General features: G+C 43.3%; 1 pseudogene across 1 annotated transcript in view; it reads right to left on the bottom strand.

The window, feature by feature from the left end:
* LOC143671118 (cleavage and polyadenylation specificity factor subunit 7-like) overlaps window positions 1-22,446 on the bottom strand; it is a 408,209-nt pseudogene that overhangs the window by 374,124 nt on the left and 11,639 nt on the right. The window lies entirely within an intron of this gene.

The following is a 22,446-nucleotide window of genomic DNA, read 5'->3' as shown; positions in this document are numbered from 1 at the left end:
AAACGGAAGGACAAAGCCCTTGAGATGAAAGGCCTGGGATCCTGAGAAGAGGTGGGAGGACTGGCTTCATTCAGGAGCATTGTAAGCAGAGAGGTGGCAGAAAATACCAGAACCAAAAAAAAAAAAGGATTGGGTTTGCGGAGCTGTCACTATTCCCATCTAGATTGCCTCTGTCTTCTCCATGAATAATCAGGGGGGTCATTATAATGAAGAGGGTTGTTAGTGACTGTGCTGGAATACTGTAGTAGCTAGGATGAGAGGCCCGTTTCCTCATGGTTATGACCTTAAGGTCACATAATTCGGTAAGGTTTGGAGGTGTTGTCACACATGCTCAGGTGCTCAGATACACGCCCGGAGTCTTTTACAGGAGAGCAGGGAGGAGGAGGGAGAAAGCAGCGAAAGAAGTGTGTTTGAGAGAGGTGTTAGCTCTGGGGCAGCTGGGTAAAAAGGGCAGGTGGATGAGCAGGAACATGTGTGGTGAGTGTACTAAGGTGTCCATGACAGGAAAGCTGTCCATGCAGGGGCATCACAGGGAATGAGCTAGAAGGACAGGAGGTGCTTTTGGTGGTGATGAGGGGGAAAAATGCACGAAGTGGAGATCTAGGAGAGGTGCGTCTTTCCTGATGACCAGAGGCCTGAGGTGGGGGTGGGGTGGGGTGGGGTGGGGTGGGGTGGGGGTTGGGAGCTGGGGGGGTTGAAGAGGGGTGGAAAACAGCCCTAAGGACACAGGCTCCAGTGTGAGCCGGGTCACCCTGCTGCACGCTGACGTCGCCAAGGTTAAGCGCAGTGAGGTGCAGAAGAGGGCATGCCTCGTTACAGGCCTGTTCCGAGGGTGGCGGTTTGCCTGGGGCGGCGGGGAGGGTAGGATAACCAGGACATTGGCAGAGGTCCCGCTCACCGAGTGACGGGGCCCACGGGCCGAGTCGCATCCCTCCCCGACCTCTCACCACAACTTCGGGAAGGTCACCTCCCCGGGGATTCCAGGAGGAAGACGCGCCAGGACCGCAAGGGTCGCCCGCGCGCAGGCGCAGAACCGGCCACTCCTGGGCCCGCCCCGCCCTCCAAGCCGGGTCCCGCGGAGGGCGGAGGGCCAGCCTGCGGGGCTTGCTCTGGCTCCGAGGCCCCGGGGATGGGGGCTTGCTGCTAGTTGGGGCATTGGAGGGGCGGTTAGGCCGGGCCGAGTCCAGTGTCTGATCCTTGATTTCCCTGCTGCGCTTCCTCAGTCCTGGTTGCCTTGTGAGCAGGAAACCAGCGGAAAAGGTTGCTCTTCTTGCAGCAAAGTCCCCGCTCCGTCTCTGTGGCCGCTAGATGGCGGTGCTGCACAGGGGATGGAGCACGCCTCGCTCCCGCCCCACCTTTTGTGCTGGAAAAAAAGAGGACAGACGCACTTCAAGAAATACGAACCAGCACTCGCGATTTCTTTACTTTGCACCCCGCCCGCTTCCGCGCAGGGGATGATCACTGACTACCGGAACAAAACTGCTTTCTCTCAAATTGACATTTCCTCCTCGGGCACTGCCTGGGCCTCTTGTATTTCTGCTTCTGTACTTGATCCTGTCATTCTCCTTCCCCTACTTTGTGCTGGGGTTTATGACCCTTAGCAATATATTCTTTCAGTGTATACGTCATTCAACATAGAGAATGCGGAAGACCGATAAATCATAACAAAGCATCTCTTATCCACAATCCCATCACCCAGGTATAACTATTAATAATCATTTGTGACATGTTTCCCGGGAGGTTTTTCATTTATAAGGTACATTTTAAACATGAAAAGGTTCATACTGCATCCTGACTTCAATTTCCCGCCTTTTAAAACTCCCATTTGCAGCATAAGAGGACCCCAGCGATAAAAATCGCTGGACAGAGACCTTCAAACATTTTTATTCACTTTTTTATCATAAAACAAAGCGTAGTCTGAAAGTGTTAAAAATTAATTGTAACCGAGATGAGTGGAGAAATTCCACCACCCTCCTCAGCATCTCCCGTCGGAAACCTCATAGTGTAACCTTCCTAAGGAAAAGAGATGTGCCTGTTTTGCTTTCTTTCTGCTCACCAGTGTTCTTGTAATTATGCCTAAGACTCACCACCAGGGAACCTCCTTTGTTGCTCAGATGTGGCCTGTCTCAAAGCCAACCTTGCAGGTGAACTCACTACCCTCACTTCTACGTGAGACATGACTGTTGGGGGTGTAAACCATCGTGGCAACATGGGACACGACTCCTGGGGATGAGCCTGGATCGGGCAGCCTGGGAATGAGAGTCTCTTGACCACAAAGGGAAGAGAAATGAAACAAAATAAAGTTTCAGTGGCTGGGGTATTTCAAATAGAGTCAAGAGGTCATTTTCAAGGGTATTCTTATGCATTAAGAATTGTCTTGCTCACCCAGCAGGAAGGCTTAACCCAGTAGATGCCTCCAAAATATGTACGGAATGGAAAGAGGAGAATGTGGGGCCCTTCATACAATATATTAAAGACATCTACCCCCTGCAGTATCATTTTCCTATGTAACAGAGGAGCAGATTCCTGCTGTGAGAAGTCAAGTAACATCCCCAGGGCCACATAACCAGCAGGGAAGGAATCCCATCCCAGGTCTGCCTGACTCCAGATGCAAGCAGCCTTGGTATTTTCACCCTGGATTCTTAGCTTCCTGGAAAGCCTAACTTGCATGTAATCACGTGGGAGAGAATTCAGGCAGGGAAGTCCTGTTGGCTCATCCATGTATCCAGAGCTGCTGGGATCAGGTAACGCATGTGCAAATATTATCACATAACTAGTGTCAGCTCTGTTGTAAGTGCTGAGAGTACTGCACTGGTCAGAACATGCAAAGTCCCTGCTCTCACGAAGCTTGCATCCTAGAGTAGGGAGGAAGACAGTAAACAATGGAACAAAGAATTGCATACCATGTCAGCGGTGATAAGGGCTATGATGACAGGTGAGATTAATGAGATTATTTTGACAAGTAAATCGGTGACATGGAGTATTTGGCATAACAGTGATACCAAATATCCACATAAAATAATTATCTGCATGTAAACACGCAGATGTAATTTAATAATATTGATGAAATAATAGTTTGATTTGAGGGGCAAGAAATGGCAAAATCCTCAGGCTAAGGGACTGAGATCTATCAAATGCCTCCCAACCTGTGAGGGGTTCGAAAAACTGCCGCCGTGTCTTGTGCAATAGCAGGGGAAAGGGAATCCAAGTTCTAGCTGTACAGAGCACACAGATGAAGTAAAGAGTTTGTCCAGCACCTGGTACAGAGGCGTTCTACATTTTTGATACCTATAAAAATTACCTCTAGAGTATCTACTGAAGAATGGAGAGGATGCTCTTCTTAGCAGGGTCAATAGAAAAAAATGTTTAAATCAGAAAACATCCAGTGATGCCCATCTTGCCATGAGGAATAAACTGGTCATAGGCAGTTCTGGACAGGGAGGACAGAGAACACACAACACCTCCCTTTAACGAGCAGAAATCTGAGCAGAGAGATTCCCTATCTTCACTTATTTAGAGTATATTATTTCCAGTAGACACACAGGTCATGTAATAGTATCTATTCACTATGAAGGGGGGAAGGTGGGTATTACACTGGTATGATAAGGTTCTAGATGAAACCTGAAGGTAAATGACAAGAACAGACTTTCAGTGAATAGAAAAATGAGCAGAGGGATTTCTTCTATTCACTTGCTTACAATACATGCTTTCCAATAAACAAATTCATTGTAATAACTGTAATAATAGCTCCACTGCATGGAGGGGATAGCACGTGTCATCAGCATTAGTACAATAAACATGTCCTGAGCACCTGCTGGGGACCAGGTTCCAGGACCTGGGATTTGGTGGACTTGGTGCACACAGGCACATTTCACGCAGGATAACAGTGAGTGAACAGCTCACACATTGTGTAACAAGCATGAAGAAAGCCAGGACAGGGGTGAGCTAGCAGGGGACGCTCGGAACACAGAAGAGACATCTGTATCCCAGCTGGTCAGGAGCAACTTATAACAAGAGGTGGAATAATATTGTACAATATTATTAAACCCATATGCACACGTGGTAACTGATGATCATAGAGATTAATCAACTAACTCAAGGTCAACCCCTCGTTACGGGTGGTGACTATTTTTCCACTTAGGTCTGTTCTCATGCAAAGGTCTCTGCACTATTCATTACACTGAGCTCTCCCTTTTAATGATGTCCCCTGTGTTGATAACAATCCGCACCCTTGGCTTCCCTACCATTTGCTGTCGTTGCCCTTTAAATTTGTGGAACCTAGTAAATACAGTACAGATGTTTGTTGAGCTGCATCAGACATTTTGACTTTATAAAAATATTTTTTTCCTTGTCATGCAACTTAGCCAAACCCGTTTTCTTGAGTTTGTATTGCAACCACAATAATGAGAATGGAGGACTGTGTTCTACTGTGTTAGCTTGCCTCTATCACTCAATCTTAAATAAATCAGAAACGCAATCAATATGCAACTAAAAACAGTAAAACAGGTGCTTTGGGAGAAATGTATTCAAAAAACATTGTATCAAATGCCAAGACACCACCCCTTTGAGTGGGGGGTTGGTGAAATTCTGCCCCTTACCATATGGAAATGCTTCCTTTATGTTCCTCTCTCTCCCTTGCTGGTACTCTGAGCGGCGCAGCAAAGAAAGGTCATTACCTTTTCCTTTTTGACAAAACTAACAAGCAAAAGAATTCTGAAACACACAGGCAGTATTGTAAGCCAGTACACATCCTACCCACAAATAGGGGTCTGCATATATAGGAAAACTGTATCGGGAATGCAAATAGAAATCAAGGAGTAATCATGAAACCAAATTTCTGATGACAATAGAGTTCTATTGCCCACGATCAGCCCTACTCCAGCAAACTAGTCAACCGATGAAGCCCTCCTCCAAATATGTTATCCCGACCCGTGTATTTGACAACATCGACCTGTGTATTTGACAACATCGTCTAAATGACAGCATACCAACCAGGAATGACAAAGTAAATTAAAGCATGTCTATTCACAAATCATGTCACCATCAGGCTTACACTCACAAACCTTCTAGAAAGAGGTCCTCTGCCGATTTCAATATGGGATATGGAGTCTCCTTTAAAACACCTGAATTCTTTTGCCTTGTTTCGTGGGAGTGGCGGGTGGGGTGAGGCACCTCTGAAGCTCTTGAACACTGACTCTAACGAAGTTATCTAGTGCTTAAATAATGCCTAGAAGAAGTTAAAATATCGTATTTCTCCACTTAAAGTTATCCATTCCAAACTGGAAAAAAGAATATTTGATACTCACATTATAAAATCACAATGCCAGATACGAAAAGACAGAAGAGAGAGGTATGGAGTAAAGTGTAGAAAGAAGGAAAATCAGATATGATATATATAATACAAAAGCCAAAATGGTAGAGGAAAATATTATCCAAACAGTAATAACACTAAAAGTTAATGGACTGAATTTCCCAATCAGAAGACATAGACTGGCAGAATGGATTACGACCCAGCAATACCACTGCTAGGTATTTACTCAAAGGACTTAAGGGCAAAGACAGAGATGGACATTTGCACACCAGTGTTTATAGCAGCATTATCTACAATTGCAAAGAGATGGAAACAGCCAAAATGTCCATCAACAGATGAGTGGCTAAACAAACTGTGGTGTATACCTACAATGGAATATTATGCAGCTTTAAGACAGACTAAACTTATGAAGCATGTAATAACCTGGATGGACCTAGAGAACATTATGCTGAGTGAGTCTAGCCAAAAACTAAAGGACAAATACTGTATGGTCCCACTGATGTGAACCGACATTCGAGAATCAGCTTGGAATATATCATTGGTAACAGAGACCAGCAGGAGTTAGAAACAGGGTAAGATAATGGGTAATTGGAGCTGAAGGGATACAGACTGTGCAACAGGACTAGATACAAAAACTCAAAAATGGACAGCACAATAATACCTAAGTGTAATGTAACCATGTTGGAACAATGAACGAAGCTGCACCTGAAATACAGTTTTTTGTTTGTTTGTTTGTATCTTTTGTTTTTGTTTTTTTTCTTTTTCCTTTTTATATATATATATTTTTTTATTAGTATTATTATTTTAATTCTCTTCTCTATATTAACATTCTATATCTTTTTCTGCTGTTTTGCTAGTTCTTTTCCTAAATCGATGCAAATGTACTAAGAAATGATGATCATACATCTATGTGATGATACTAAGAATTACTGAGTGCATGTGTAGAATGGAATGATTTCTAAATGTTGTGTTAATTTCTTTTCTTTTTTTTGATTAATTAAAAAAAATTTTTAAAAAAAAATCACAATGCCGACACTGAAGGTATAGAGCGCCTGAGAAATAGACTGCTCACTTAGAAAGCACCACCACGGTTCCCCGAAGAGAAGGACACTGTTCCCACCGCCCGAAGGCGCACTGACCTGTTCCAAGGAGACCTGGCTCTGGAGCTCCCGGGGGCGCCTTCTTTCCCGGGATCAGGTCCCCGCCACGCAGACGCCAGCGCGCTGCCGCTTCTCCTCCGGAGCGCCTAGAGAAGCCACACCCAGGAAGGGGCACAGGGCGAGCGTTGGCCCTCAGGGACGTGAGCCTTGAGAGAAACTGAGTCCTAAGTTTCCGCCTTCGTCGCCAAGTGGGGCATGGGGCTTCGTGTGTGTGAGGACACAGACGGCTTCGTGTGTGTGAGGACAGGTTGGGTTGTGCGAACCCGCGGAGTAAAGCTCTGCTCCCTGGAGAGAAGGGGCTGAGGTGGGTCCTCCGCAAAGTCCCTTGGGGACCCCAGGAGCGTGTTGATGGTGCAGGAAGGTTCCCGGAGCCCAGAGGAAGAGTTTCCGGGTCAGTGGGGAGGGGCTTCATAGAGAAGGGTCGTGGGTGCGGGGCTCAAGGCATTGAAGGGCGGGTTCAATTATGCCGTGACTGGCTCATTATGCTGTTTGTGTTATAGCGTGCACAGATTTGGAGAAATACCCATTTGATTAAACACATTTTTGATAGTGGTCTTATATTCAACATATTTCCCATTTCAACCACCTTCATGTAAACAATTTACTGGTGGTAATTACATGCCAGGTGTTGTAACATCACCACCATCCATTGCCAAAAGTTACCAAAACCTGTTGAGAAAGCCTGCTTGACCAAAAGGGGGAAGAGAGAAATGAGACAAAATGAAGTTTCATTGAGTGAGAGATTTCAGAGTCAAGAAGTTATCGTGGAGGTTACTCTTATGCATTATATAGATATCCCTTTTTATTTATGGTGTATTAGAGTGGCTAGAGGCAAGTACCTGAGACTGTGGAGCTGTGTCCCAATAGCCTTGGTTCTTGCAGACGATTGTATAACTATACAGCTTTTACAGTGTGAGCCTGTGATTGTGAAAACAGTGGGGCTGATGCTCCCTTTATCCAGAGTGGGGATAGATGAGTAAGAAAAGCAATGTTGAGGGGATAAAGAGTAAAAACTTGGGTAGATTGAAATAAACTAGTGATCAATGAGAGGGCGAGGGCGAGGGTACAGGATGTATGACTTTTTTTCTTTTTATTTGTTTTTCTGAAGTGATCAAATATTCTAAAAATGATCATGATGAATACACAACTATGGGATGATACTGTGAACTATTGATGATATTGTGAGCCACTGACTGTACACTATGTCAAGAATGTATATTTGTTGTTTACAATAATATTAAATAATACTTTTAAAATCATGACATTCTCATACGTGGGACATGTATAAAAGCTATAGGACTGTATAATGTAATAAACTCTAATTAAACTATTGACCGTAATCAATAGTGTAATTAAATATTATTTCATCAGTTGTAACAAAGGTACCACCTCAAACAAAGTGCTAATAATAGGGGAAACTGTGTGGTTGGGGGAGAGGAGTATGGGAATTCTGTACTTCCTAAATGATTTTTCTGTAAGCCTACAACTTTTTCTATTAAAAATAAATGCATTCCTTTCCTGATGCCTGCCATTGCAAAAAATAAATTAATACATTAAAGAAAAAGAAAAAATAGTAGAATTGCAAAAATAAGTGTGCCCTCACTCTCTCTAAGCCCAAGTCTGCAAGTGAAATCATTGCCCTCCCCCCTACTTGGGACATGACATTAAGGGGTGAAAGTCTCCCTGGCGGCGTGGGAGATGAATCCCAAGGATGAGTCTGGCCCTGACACAGTGGGATCAACAATTCCATCCTGACCAAAAGGAGGAAAAGAAGTGTAATAAAGTATCAATGGCAGTGAGATTTCCAATAGAGTTGAGAGGCTACTCTGGAGGTTGCTCTTATGCAAGCTTCAGTTAGACCTTGCTACCTATCATAACCTGTCAAACCCCAACAAAAACTATTCCTTCCAATCCTAAAGAACCCCTCGGTGTTATATAAGATTCCACAAAGGTTCCATGCACTAGGGTAACTTTCCAGAAACCTACAACCTCCAGATGGGTTCCTGGATCAGATAAGTCCTGAAACCCAGAGGGCCCAGCCTCTCCAGAACATCAGATACTTCCATCTCCCTACCCCGTATTATTGACTAGCCCCTTCCAACATGAAAAAGGTAGAAAGGCCATACCCCAAATACCCCTAAAGAGTGGGAAAGGAAGATCAAAGGCGATGGAGGAGTTATACAGAGAAGGTAGGGTTTAGCATACGAATATGATTGCTGAATCATTAAACTGATATTTCTTTTAGTCCCCAGTATCTTAGAGCAGTTAGAAGTAAAAACCTAAAATTGTGGAATTGTAACCCATACCAAACTCTGAATTCTGTTCTACAACTAATTGTACTGTGCTTTGAAATTCATTGCTCTTTGGATATGTTATTTTTCACAAAAAAAAAGTCTATCATGATGATAAAAAATTTTATTCCTTCTCCCTCCTATATTCTGGAGCAGCTAGAAGTAAAAATCTCAGAGGATGGTATAGTAGCCCATGACAAACTGTGGGATCTGTCCTGTAACAACTCATGCTTTGAAAACTATTGCTTTTTTCTATTTTTGGATTGTATATATATTATATCACACAATAAAAAAGTTTTAAAAAAACCAAGTATGATCATCACTTGTAACAGATTTTCCACACCAATGGCACTTTTGGTGATGTATGGGAATCCTGTATTATATGCATGAGAATTTTGTAAACCCACAAGTTCTCTAATAAAAGTTTTTCTGAATCATAAAACAATGTAATGAGAAACAATTGTTCAGCTATCAGACTGGTAAAATTCAAAACCTGGACAACATACTCCATTGGTGATGCTGCTGGGAAAGAGGCACAGCTTTATACTGCTGGTTAAAACGCAAAAACGGCACAACCTCTAAATAGGGGAATTTAGCGACATCTAACGCAAGTATATATAGGTTTCCCTTTTCCGCCATTATCTGACTTCTAGGAATTTATCCTGAACACACTACAGCAACAATAAAGAAATACATTTCAGCATTATTTGCTATTGCAAAGCATTTGAATGCCAAGTATAGAAGATACATGGTTGAATGAACAATGATACAACCATATATCAACATTCCACATGGCTGTAAAATGAATAAGGAAGATTTCTGCTTTATAAGGATGTCAAGCATTTGTGAATCATGCTTTAAATAATTGTGGGAAATGTGAAAAATTGTTAGTTTTAGAGGTGCCTTTTGCTTATAAAATTTAGCTATCTTTAATTAAATTCATACTTAAGTAAATTTCAAATTAATTCAATGGCTTTTACCAAATTTTATTCCATTTAGTGTTCGTTATTTCATCTTTCACACTATAAAAATCCTCGGGGCAGTTTGTAGTTGCTAACCCTAACTTCTTATCATCACTCTGCAGGGATTTAATAAAAATGCCTCAGATATTTTCTAAATATATATGTAAATATAAAGGGTAATTTCCCCATTTATGCATATGCCTGCATGGCCAAGCATGAAAGATGCCTTCTTTCTTTATATGACATTGACAATGTTGAATTTCACCTGAGCTCTACAAAGAGTAATGGTTATGAAATCTCTCCCACCGTTCAGTGTTCTGGGAAATAGCTTAACCCCAAAGAACATACCCTTACTCTATATCCCTAGAAAAATACCTGCTGTCCGCTCCTTAAAAAAAAAAAAAAAAAAAAACAGCCTATGTATCGTTAATAAGAATCATGCATTCTATTAATACCCACACGCACACAGACCCACAGCAATAGGCTGGGATGTTCTAAAACCCTTGACTTCAGGCTCCTCAAGGACTGGAGAAAAGGTTTGTTTTCCAGTCTGGTGCCCTCTTTTTGCTCCTGACACAGCAATGGGCTCTGGGCGCAGCATGGTCGCTGCTCTGGACAGGTCTGGAGATCTCCTCCCAGCCCTGAAGAGGTTGTCAGCACACCTGGACAGCCTTGGACTCCGGGAACCTGGAGAGGTGTTGGCTAAAACTGCTGGGGGTCATGAGTCAGGGGGCTGCAGCATCACGCCTGACCTCCCCAATGTGTCGTCCAAGGCAAGGCCTCCATCTGTGCCCCCGCCCTTAACACCCACTACCCTTCCTGCCAAAGGAAGTCCAGGCCTGCGGCTGGGGGCCTGGGCTTAGGCTGGCCGTGGGCCGCTATTTATCTGTGGCTGAAAGGCAGGAAATGGCAAACACTGGTTTTAGTTTTAAGCCACACACACTGCTTTCCTCAGTGAAGAGAGCCCAGAGACGTTAATGGCGGAGGGGTGGGGGTGGGGAGCTCTTGGAGAGTAGGAGGAAGATTAGGTCTGGTTATAAGTGTCAGGGAATGGCCACAAAGGCTTTTGGGTTTTGTTAATAAATAAATGCGTTTTACTGAGATATATTTGCACACAAAGAAAGCATCCGAAAGATTTAATCACTAGCTCAGAGTCTCATGACATAGTTGTGCATACAAACCCATGATCAATTTTACAATATTTTCATGACTCCAGAGAAGGAATAAAAATTAAGAAGAAACACCTCATCCTCCCACACCCCATCTTCATCTACTATTGACAATGATAGAAGCCAATCTTGATCTTCAAGTTGTCAATTCTTTTAAAAGTGGAGAATGCGGGCATCAATCTGCTGCTACCTCTCACATGCAAAGGGTGTGCTCTACCATTTGAACTAATTCCCCTTGTGGTAATCAAATCTAGTGAACACTCATTTAAATGTGAGGCGCGAACTCCCCATCCAGTTTCATGAATGATTATGTCAGATTACAAGTTTTCCCGCCTTAAACTACCTAGACACAAATATTTGCTGTTCACTTCACTGACCGAGATGCCCCAAATGCAAAAGTAATCCCAACTGCACGTCACACCACTTCTAACATGTCTACTCCTCACTGGGGAAGTATAAGACAAAACCATCCTGCCCAGACACTCGGATCTTCAGACCTGGGGTGCTCTCCTGATTGTATTATCCTGAATAAAATCAATTTCCCTATTAGGTCAGTTTATGTACTTATACTGTGTATCTAATTGCCTATGCAAACTAAAATATGAAATAGAAATAAACATTATCAAATAGCAGAATGATATTCTGTTGAAAACTGGTGCTTCCTCAAAAAGTTAAACATGGGATTAACATATCATCTGGCAATCCTGCTTCTATGTATATACCCGAGGAATTGAAACAGGGACTCAGATAGATATCAGTATACTCATGTTCATAGCAGCATTATCTAAAATAGCCAAAAGGTGGAAGCAAGGCAAGTGGTCCTTAATAGACAAATGGATAAAGAAATACACACAATGGAATATTACTCAGTCATGAAAAGGAATGAAGGTCTGATATATACTGCAACATGGATGAACCATGAAGTCATTATGTTGAGCAAAATACCAGATTTTAAGGACAAATATAGAGGAATCTCCACACAGATAGGGTCCATGTATGACATAATTAGTAGCTCACAATATCATATAGTCGTGTATTCATCATCACGACCATTTTTAAAACATTTGAATCAATCCAGAAAAAGAAATAAAAAGTACAAAGAAAGAAACTCATACGTCCCATATCCCTTCTCTCTCCCTCTCATTTACCTCTAGCGTTTCAATCTACCCAATTTTTTGCCCTTTATCTGGTCTAGTATTTAATTTTTTTATCCACTTCTCTTTACTCATCTTTCCATTCCCTGGATAAAGGGAACCAGAAGGTTTTCACAATCACACAGTCACATTGTAAAAGCTGTATGATTATAAAGTCGTCTTCAAGAACCAAGGCTGCTGGAACAGAACTCCACTGTTTCCTGTACTTCCCTTCAGCTACTCCAAAACCCCATAACCTAAAAAGGGATAGCTATACAATGCATACGAATAACCTCCAGGATAACCCCGATTCCGTATGAAATCTCTCAGCCAATGAAACTTTATTTTGTCTCATTTCTCGCCTCCTTCTTTTGGTCAAGAAGGCTTTCTCAGGCAGTGATGGTAACTTTCGGCAATGAATGGTGGTGATGTTAGCACAAAACTTGGATGTAATTACCAACAATAAACTATTTCCACGAAAGTGGTCCAAATGGGAAATATGTTGAATATATGACCAGTATAAACATTTTTGTTTAATCAAATGGTTATTACCTCTCATCTGTGCACACTTCAACAGAAATAGCATAATGAGCCCGTCACAGAAGCCCCTCCTTTCAATGCCTTGAGCCCCGCACCCAGGAGCCTTCTCTATGAACCCCCCACTGACCGGGAAACTCTTCCTCTGGGCTCCGGGAACCTTCCTCCGCCATCAACACGCTCCTGGGGAGGAGCGCCCTGGGGCCGCCAAGGGACTTTGCCAGGACCCACGTCAGCCCCTTCTCTCCACGGAGCAGAGCTTTACTCCACGGGTTCGCACAACCCAACCTGTCCTCACACACACGAAGCCGCGTGTGACCGAACCCCCTGCCCCACTTGGCGACGAAGGCGGGAACTTAGGACACAGCTTCTCCAAGGGGTAGTGTCCCGGAGGGCCAGCGCCCTCACTGAGCCCGACCGGGGGCGGGGGGGGGGGGGGGGGGGGGGGGGGGGGGGGGGGGCTTCTCTAGGCGGAGGACTGCTCCTCTCGGTGCTCTTAACCCTTCGCTTCCCAGGGGCGGTCTTGGTTTCGTGGGTGGAGAGGCGGCGGTGCACTGGCGACTGCGTGGCGTGGACCTGATCCCGGGAGTAGAAGGTGCCTCCTGGAGCTGGAGAGCCAGGTCTCCCTAGGAACAGGCCAGTGCGCCTTCGGGCGGTGGGAAGTGTCCTTCTCTTCGGGGAACCGTGGTGGTGCTTTATAAGTGAGCAGTATATTTCTCAGCGCTCTATGCCTTCAGTGTCGGCATTGAGATTTTAAAATGTATCAAATATTCTTTTTCCATTTTGGAACGGACATCTTTAAATCTTCCTGTAGGCATTGCTTCAGCACTAGGGAGATAACTGCATTAGAATCAGTGTTCAAGAGCTTCAGAGGTGCCTCATTCCACCCCCCCATCCCCTATCCCCCCACCCCCACGAAACAAGGCGAAAGAATTCAGGTGTTTTCAGGACACTCCATATCCCATATTGAAATCATCAGACAACCTCTTTCTAGGTTTGTGAGTGTAAGCCCGATGGTGACATAATCTATGAATAGACATGCTTTAATATGCTGTGTGATTCCTGGTTGGTAGTAAGCCATTTAGACGATGTTGTCAAATACACGGGTCTGGATAACATATTTGGAGAACGAGGGATTCATCTGTTGACTAATTTGCTGGAGTAGGGGTTTTAGTTTAGATCGTGGGCAGCAGAACTCCATTGTCATCACAAATTTGGTTTCGTGATTACTCCTTGATTTCTATTTGCACTCCCGATACAGTTTCCCTATAGTTGGAGACCCCTCCTTTGTGGGTAGGATGTGTGCTGGCTTACAATACTGCATCTGTGTTTCAGAATTCTTTCGCTTGTTAGTTTTGTCGAAAAGGAAAAGGTAATGACCTTCCTTTGCCGTGCCCCTCAGAGTACCAGCAAGGGGGAGAGAGAAAGGAACAAAAAGGAAGCATTTCCATATGGTAACTGGCAGAATTTCACTAACCCCCTCTCAAAGGGGTGGTGTCTTTGGTATGGTGTCTTGGCATTTGATACAATGTTTTGTGAATACATTTCTCCCAAAGCACCGGTTTTACTGTTTTTAGTTGCATATTGATTGCGTTTCCGATTTATTTAGGACTTAGAGATAGAGACAAGCCAATACACTAGAACACAGTCCTCCATTCTCATTATTGTGGGTGCAATACAAACAAGAAAACGGACTTGACTAAGGTGCATGGCAAGGTAAAATGTACGTTTATAAAGTCAAAAGGTCTGATGCAATCAACAAAAATCTGTACTATATTTACCAGGTTCTAAGAATTTAAAGGGCAACGACAGCAAATGGTAGGGAAGCCAAGGGTGCAGATTGTGTATCAACGCAGGTGACAACATTAAAAGGCTCACTGTAATGAATAGTGCAGACACCTTTGCATGAGAACAGACCTAAGTGGAAAAAGTCACCACCCATTATGAGGGGTGTGACCCTGAGTTAGTTGGTTAACCTCTATGATCATCAGTTACCACGTGCGCATATTGCTTTAATAATATTGTACAATATTATTCCACCTCGTTATAAGTCGCTTCTGATCAGCTGGGATACAGATGTCTCTTCTGTGTTCCGAGCGTCCCCTGCTGGCTCACCCCTGTCCTGGCTTTCTTCATGCTTGTTACACAGTGTGTGAGCTGTTCACTCACTGTTATCCTGCGTGAAATGTGCCTGTGTGCACCAAGTCCACCAAATCCCAGGTCCTGGAACCTGGTCCCCAGCAGGTGCTCAGGACATGTTTATTGTACTAATGCTGATGACACGTGCTATCCCCTCCATGCAGTGGAGCTATTATTACAATTATTACAATGAACTTGTTTATTGGAAAGCATGTATTGTAAGTGAATGAATAGAAGAAATCCCTCTGCTCATTTTTCTATTCACTGAAAGTCTGTTCGTGTCATTTACCTTCAGGTTTCATCTAGAACCTTATCATACCAGTGTAATACCCACCTTCCCCCCTTCGTAATGCATAGATATTATTACATGAGCTGTGCGTCTAGTGAAAATAATACACTATAAAGGAATGAATATAGGAAATCTCCCTCCTCAGATTTCTACTCGTTCAAGGGAGGGAGAAGGCATTGTGTGTTCTACCTCCACCCTGTCCGGAACTGTCTATGGCCAGTTTATTCCCCAGGGCAAGGACCATGTGTCATTAGTCTCTTCATTTCTTCTCTCACTCTCAGAGGTGGGCATCACTGGATATTTTCTGATTTACACTTTCTTTTCTAATGACCCTGCTAAGAAGAGCATCCTCTCCATTCTAGAGGTAATTTTTGCAGGTATCAAAAATGTAGAACACCTGTAGCAGGTGCTGGACAAACTCTTTACTTCATCTGTGTGCTGTGCACAGCTAGAACTCAGATTCATTTTCCCCTGCCATTGCACAAGCCACAGCGGCACAGTTTTCAGAACCCAGCATGAGTTGGGGAGGCATTTGATAGATATCGGTCCCTTAGCCTGAGGATTTTGCCATTTCTTGTCCCCCAAATCAAACTATTATTTAATCAATATTATTAAATTACATCTGCTTCTTTCCCTGCAGATAATTATTTTATGTGGATATCCGGTATCACTGACATGCCAGATACTACATGTCATCAGTTTAATTGTCAAAATAATCTCACCTGTCGTCACAGCCCATATCACCTCTGACATGGTATGCAATTCTTTGCTTCATTGTTTACTGTCTCCCTCCCACTCTAGGATGCAAGCTTCATGACAGCAGGGACTTCGCATGTTCTGACCAGTGTAGTACTCCCAGCACTTACAACAGAGCTGACACCAGTTATGTGAAAATATTTGCACGTGAGTTACCTGATCCCTGGAGCAGCTCTTTACACATGGATGAGCCAACAGGCCTTCCCTGCCTGAATTCTCTCCCACGTGATTCCTCTGCAAGTTAGGATTTCCGGGAAACTGAGAATCCAGGCAGAAAATACCAAGGCTGCATGCATCTGGAGTCAGGCAGACCTGGGATGGGATTCTTTCCCTGCTGGTTGTATGGCCCTGGGGATGTTACCTGACTTCTCACAGCAGGAATCTGCTCCTCTGTTACATAGGAAAATATGGATACTGCAGGGGGTAGATGTCCTTAATATATTTATAAGGGACCCAACAGTCTCCTCTTTCCATTCTGTACATATCTGTGATGCATCTACTGGGTTGAACCTTCCTGCTGGGTGAACAAGACAAGGTCCCTGGCCTCTGTCAGCGCCCAGGTATTGGGTGAGACAGACAAATAATCAGGGGAAACAATACAGAAAAAAGAGGGACAGTGCTTGAAGTTGTTTATCAGTGTTGGGTCTGGATAAGCACTTCTTGGCCACTGGTGACCACGGTGCTCCAAAAGAGGGGACGGAGTCCTCCTGGTGGCACAGAGTCCTTTTCTAGAGTTGCTTGTGACAGGATGTTACAAATCAAGCTTTCCATTTCAAATACAGAAAAACAAATTCTTATTTATAGTTCCTGGGGATTTTGAAAGGATTTCATAGGTTACTGAGTAGTCTTTTTTCCTTGATGCTAATCCTGTGCTTGTGAAGGTAAACATTCAAAACGGTGTGTCCCCATTTGAAACTGCTTACCATTTAGTAAACATCTCATTTATGAAAGTCTTTGAATGCTTATGAGAAGTGCACATGTTAGTCACACAATCTTTAAATTACATTTGAGTATGGGTTGGAAACAGTCAGCAAGGAATAAGCATTCTTATTTTGCCATTTGAACTAGATTTGATTTTTTAAAAAAAAATAAAGTATCTTTGAATGCGTTTTTTTCTTTTTTTAATGCAACTTTATTGTGATATAGTCACATGCCATATAATCATCCAAAGTTTACAGTCAGTGGTTCACAGTCTCATCATATAGTTGTGCATTCATCGCCACAATAAATTTTTGAGCATTTTCATTACTCCAAAAAATAAAAATAAGAATAAAAATGCAAAAGAACACCCCAAACATCCCATCCCCTTTATCCCCACTCAATTTTTTTGTTCATCTGTCCATACATTAGATAACAGGAGGGCCATCCATCAGTTTTTCACAATTACGTGGTCACACTGAAAAGCTATCTTCAAGAATCAGGGGTACACTTCAACAATCCCAGGCATTTCCTTCTAGCTATTCTAATACACTAAAAACTACAAAGGAATAGCTACATAATGCATAAGAATACCCTTGAAAATGACCTCTTGACTCTATTTGAAATACCTCAGCCACTGAAACTTTATTTGGTTTCATTTCTCTTCCCTCTGTGGTCAAGAAGACTTTTCTCCTTCCCAGACTGCCGGGTCCAGGCTCACCCCAAGGAGTCATGTCCCAGGTTGCCAGGAAGGTTTAACCCCAGGAGTCATGTCTCACATAGAAGTGAGGGCAGTGAGTTCACCTGCAGAGTTGGCTTTGAGACAGAGGCCACATCTGAGCAAAAAAGGAGGTTCCCTGGTGGTGATTCTTAGGCATAATTATAAGAACACTGGTGAGCAAAAAGAAAGCAAAACAGGCACATCTCTTTTCCTTAGGAAGGTTACACTATGAGGTTTCAGACAGGAGGTGCTAGGGCGGGTGGTGGAATTTCTCCACTCATCTCGGTTACAGTTAATTTTTAACACTTCCAGACTACGCTTTGTTTTATGAAAAAAAAGAATAAAAATATTTGCAGGTCTCTGTCCAGCGATCCTCTTATGCTGCAAATGGGAGTTTTAAAAAGCGGGAAATTGAAGTCAAGATGCAGTGTGACCCTCATCATGTTTAAAATGCACCTTATAAATGAAAAACCGCCCGGGAAACATGTCACAAAAGATTATTAATGGTCATCCCTGGGTGGTGAGATTGTGGATAAGAGATGCTTTGTTATGTTTTATCACTCTTCCAAATTCTCTATGTTGAATGACGTCTACACTGAAAGAATATATTGCTAAGGGTCCATAAACCCCAGCACAAACTAGGGGAAAGAGAATGACAGGAGCAACTGGAGAAGCAGAAATACAGAGGCCCAGGCAACGCCCCAGGAGGAAACGCCAATTGGAGAGAAAGCAGTTTTGTTCTGGCAGTTGGGGATCAATCCAGTTCTCAGGTGCGGGAGGAGTGCCAGGTAAAGAAATAGCAAGAACTCAATCGTATTTTCTGAAATGGGTATGCCCTCTTTTTTTGAACACAAAAGGCGGGGTTGGAGCGAGGTGTGTGCCCTCCCCTGTGCACCACCGCCATCTAGCGGCTACAGAATCGGAGCGCGTACTTCGCTGCAAGAAGAGCAACTTTTCCGCTGGTTTCCTGTTCACAAGGCAACCAGCACTGAGGAAGTGCAGCAGGGAAAGCAAGGATCAGACACTGCAATGGGCCAGGCTTAACCGTTCCCCTCAACATCCCAATCATCACCAAGCCCCACTCCCTGCGGCCCTGGAGCCATGGCAGCGACCTGAGGCGGACCCTCCACCCAACGCGGGACCCGGCCTGGAGAGCGGGGCGGACCCAGGAGTGGCCGGTTCTGCGCGTGCGCGCGGGCGGCCCCAGCAGTCCTGGCGCGCCTTCCTCCTGGAGTCCCCCGGGAGGTGACCTTCCCGATGCTGTGGGGAGAGGTCCGGGAGGAATGCTGCTCGGCCCGTGGGCCCTGCCGCTCCACGAGCGGGACCTCTGCCGATGTCCTGGCTATCCTAAACTCCCCGCCGCCCCGCCCCAGGCAAACCGCCACCCTCGGAACAGGCCTGTAACGGGGCACGCCCTCTTCTGCACCTCACTGCGCTTAATCCCCTTCGCGATGTCATCGTGCAGCAGGGTGACCCGGTCCACACTGGAGCCTCTGTGTCCTCAGGGCTGTTCTCCACTCCTCTTGAAAAGCCGCAGCTCCCAACCCCAACCCCAGCCCCGCCTTCTGCCTTTGGTAGATCCCTGGACTGGACGTCAGGAAAGAAGCACCCCTCCAAGATCTCCACTTCTTGCATCTTCCTTCCTCATCACCACGAAACCCACCTCCTGTCCTTCCAGCTCATTCCCTGTGATGCCCCTGCATGGACAACCTTCCTGTTATGGACACCTTAGTACACTCACCACACATGTTCCTGCTCATCCACCAGCCCTTCTTTACCCAGCTACCCCAGAGCTAAAATCTCCCTGGAACACACGTCTTTCACTGCTTTCTCGTTCCTCCTCCCTGCTTTCCTGTAGCACCCTATTAATAGACTTCGGGCATGTATCTGAGCACCTGAGCATGTGTGACACCTCCAAACCTTACCGAATTATGTGACCTTAAGGTCATCACCATGAGAAAACGGGCCTCTCATCCTAGCTACTACAGTATTCCAGCACAGTCACTAACAACCCTCTTCATTATAATGATCTCCCTGATTATTCATGAGGGAGACAGGCAGCCAGGACCGGAATACTGACAGCTCCGCAAATGTTTTCTGGACAGATATTGTCCGCCACCTCTCTGCTCACAGTGCTCCTCACTGAAACCAGCCCTCTCACCTCGGCTCAGGATCCCAGACCTTCCAGAAAAGCTTTTCTGGGTACCTAACTTCAAACCGGCACACTACCACCCCTTTCATGTCCTCCACACCCTCCATCCTCTAGCCCCTCTGTCCCTCCATGGGGTGGGGGTAGGGCCTTTAGAACCCAGTTTCTCTAACACTTCCCTTCTCTGTGAAGTCATCTTCCCTTCCCGGGAGGGTACCTTGGACTTGTTCAGTGCAGTCTGCCTCTGGGACTGTCAGTTACACCAAGAGGTCTGTAGTTTAAGAGAGATAACTGAGCTGGATATATGGATCTGGAAATCATCAGTACATGGCTGCAGAGCAGGAGGGGATAAGTCAGAGATTTCTGGATTCAAATCAAGGATCCACCACTTATTCCTTGTGTGACTTTGGGCAGGTTAATCTCTCTGTGGCTCAGTTTTCTCATCTGTAAAATGATCATGATTATAATAATCTGGGGTAATTCCTCATTTTTGCATCCTTCTTTTAGATCACGAAAATTTTACCTTTTGAAAACTATAAAGTCCCGTCGAAATGGTTACTTCCTCCGTAAAAAGTTAATCTCAATAGAAAGGAACTGAGTGTTCAGAAATACACCATCTCATCTACGGATAATGGATTTTTGTTAAGGCAGCCAAGCCCACTCAACTGGGACAGAGCATCCTCTTCAACAAATTCTTGTAGAACTGAATATCCATGTACAAAATTAAGAAAGAGGACCTCTCCTCATACCTTATATAAAAATTATCTGAAAATGGACCAAATACCTAATATTAGAGCTAATAAAAAAATTTTAGAAGCAAATGGAAGGAAAGATCTTTAATTTCTTGCTGTTATAAGTGTTGGTTTCCTAAACTTTACACCCAAACTGCAAGCAGTAGAATAAGTAGCTAAATGGGATGTTCTCAAAATTGAATACTCCGCACATCAAAGGACTTTGTCAGGAAAGTACAAACGCAGCAGCTATTCAATGGGAGACAATATTTGGAAACCACATACCAGATAGGGCTTTAATATCCAGAATATATAAAGACATGCTACAGTTCAACAACAATAACCAAAACAAGACAAACAACCCAATTTTTAAAATGGGCAAAAGACATGGATCGATCTTTTCCAAAGAGGAACTCCAGATGGCTCTAAAAGGTATGAAAGATGCTCAACTTCAGTAGCCATTAGGGAAATGCAAATCAAAACCACAATGAGATACCATCTCACACCTACTAGAATGGCCATTAGCAAACAAAACAAAACAAAACACCTGGAAACTACAAAGTGCTGGCGAGGATGTGGAGGAATAGGCACACTCATCCACTGTTGGTGGGAATGTGGAAAGGGGCAGCTGCTCTGGAAGGCAGTTGGGTGGTTCCTCAGGAACCTAAGTATAGAATTGCCACATGATTCAGCAATCCCATTACTTGGTACATACTCGCAAGAACTGAAAACAGGGACACGAACAGACATCTGCACACTGATCTTTATTGAGGCAATATTCACAATTGCCGGTAGATGGAAACACCCATGGACAGCTATGAACAATTTTTATAGTATTACATCAAAAATCCTCCAACGAAAAAAAAAAATTTTTAATAAATAAATAAATAAATAATAAATAATTAAAAAAGGGCGGGCCACGGTGGCTCAGGAGGCAAGAATGCTTGCCTGCCATGCCAGAGGACCCGGGTTCAATTTCCGGTGCCTGCCCATGTCAAATAAATAAATAAATAAATAAATAAAAATAAATAATAATAAAAAAAATCCTTCAACATTTGTAAGAAATAGAACTACTTTAAAAAGAATAGAATTACAAAAAAATAAATAAATAAAAACGTTATTATCAATTGTAACAGATTTCCCACACCAATGGAACTGTTGGTGGGGTGGTTTAAGGGAATCCTGTATTTTATGTAGGAGAGGTTTTTTTTTATTTTGAAAATCAAAGTTTAATAACATAAACAAGACCTTTCACAAACAATTTAGGAATTAATCCAAGCTCCATATTTCAGTTAACTTTAACTGTTGTTTCAATTTATCCTTTCCAAGTTGCAATTAAATACCAGAGAGAGCAACCAGTAACTTTTGACTTGTAAAAAATAATTTCAATCCAAAAATTTTATTAACTCATACATGAGGAAAGATAGGGAAATATAAAAATATTCCAACACCTCAAGCTTCTACTTATTAGGAGGAGTTTGAAAAAGTGAATCACTTTGAATCCTAATTACAAAACCCCTTTTCTTTTTAAGATGGTAATTCTACCGCAAATATGTACGAATTAAGTAATATTCAGCACACTATAATTCTATGTAAAATATAGCCCTTTTAGATGGGGAGAATAGTGGAAGAAAAGTTCTGCAATTTACAAGAAAAAAGTACTAGTACAGGAAATCCTCATTAAAACCTGTGAACTATGAGTGTATTTATGGCTTATAACCTTATGCACAGAAATTTATTTAACAGACAGAAAGTTTAAAAAGAGTTTTGTAAAACCAAAATTTGCCAAATAAAAACTTTCTCTTACTTAGAAAGTAACTATAATGAGAAACAATTGTTCAAACATCAGATTGGGAAAATTCAAAACGTAGACCATATACTCTGTTGATGATGCGGTTGTAAAGAAGACACGTTTATATTGATGATGAGTATGTAAAACATGAAACCTCTAAATAAGGGAATTTAGCAACATCTAATGCATCTCCCCTTTCTCCCATCAATGGGACATGTAAGAATTTATCCTGAACACACTAGGCCATCAATAAGGAAATACTTTTTGGCATTATGTGCAATTGTAAAACATGTGAATACCAAGCATAGAAGACACATGGTTAAATAAAATATGATAGAACCATATATAGCAGTTCCATGCACCTGTAATAAGGATAAGGAAGATTTCT

Source organism: Tamandua tetradactyla, chromosome X (genome assembly GCF_023851605.1).
Source record: "Tamandua tetradactyla isolate mTamTet1 chromosome X, mTamTet1.pri, whole genome shotgun sequence".
NCBI classification, from domain to species: domain Eukaryota; kingdom Metazoa; phylum Chordata; class Mammalia; order Pilosa; family Myrmecophagidae; genus Tamandua; species Tamandua tetradactyla.
This window is presented reverse-complemented; position numbering and strand designations above follow the sequence as displayed.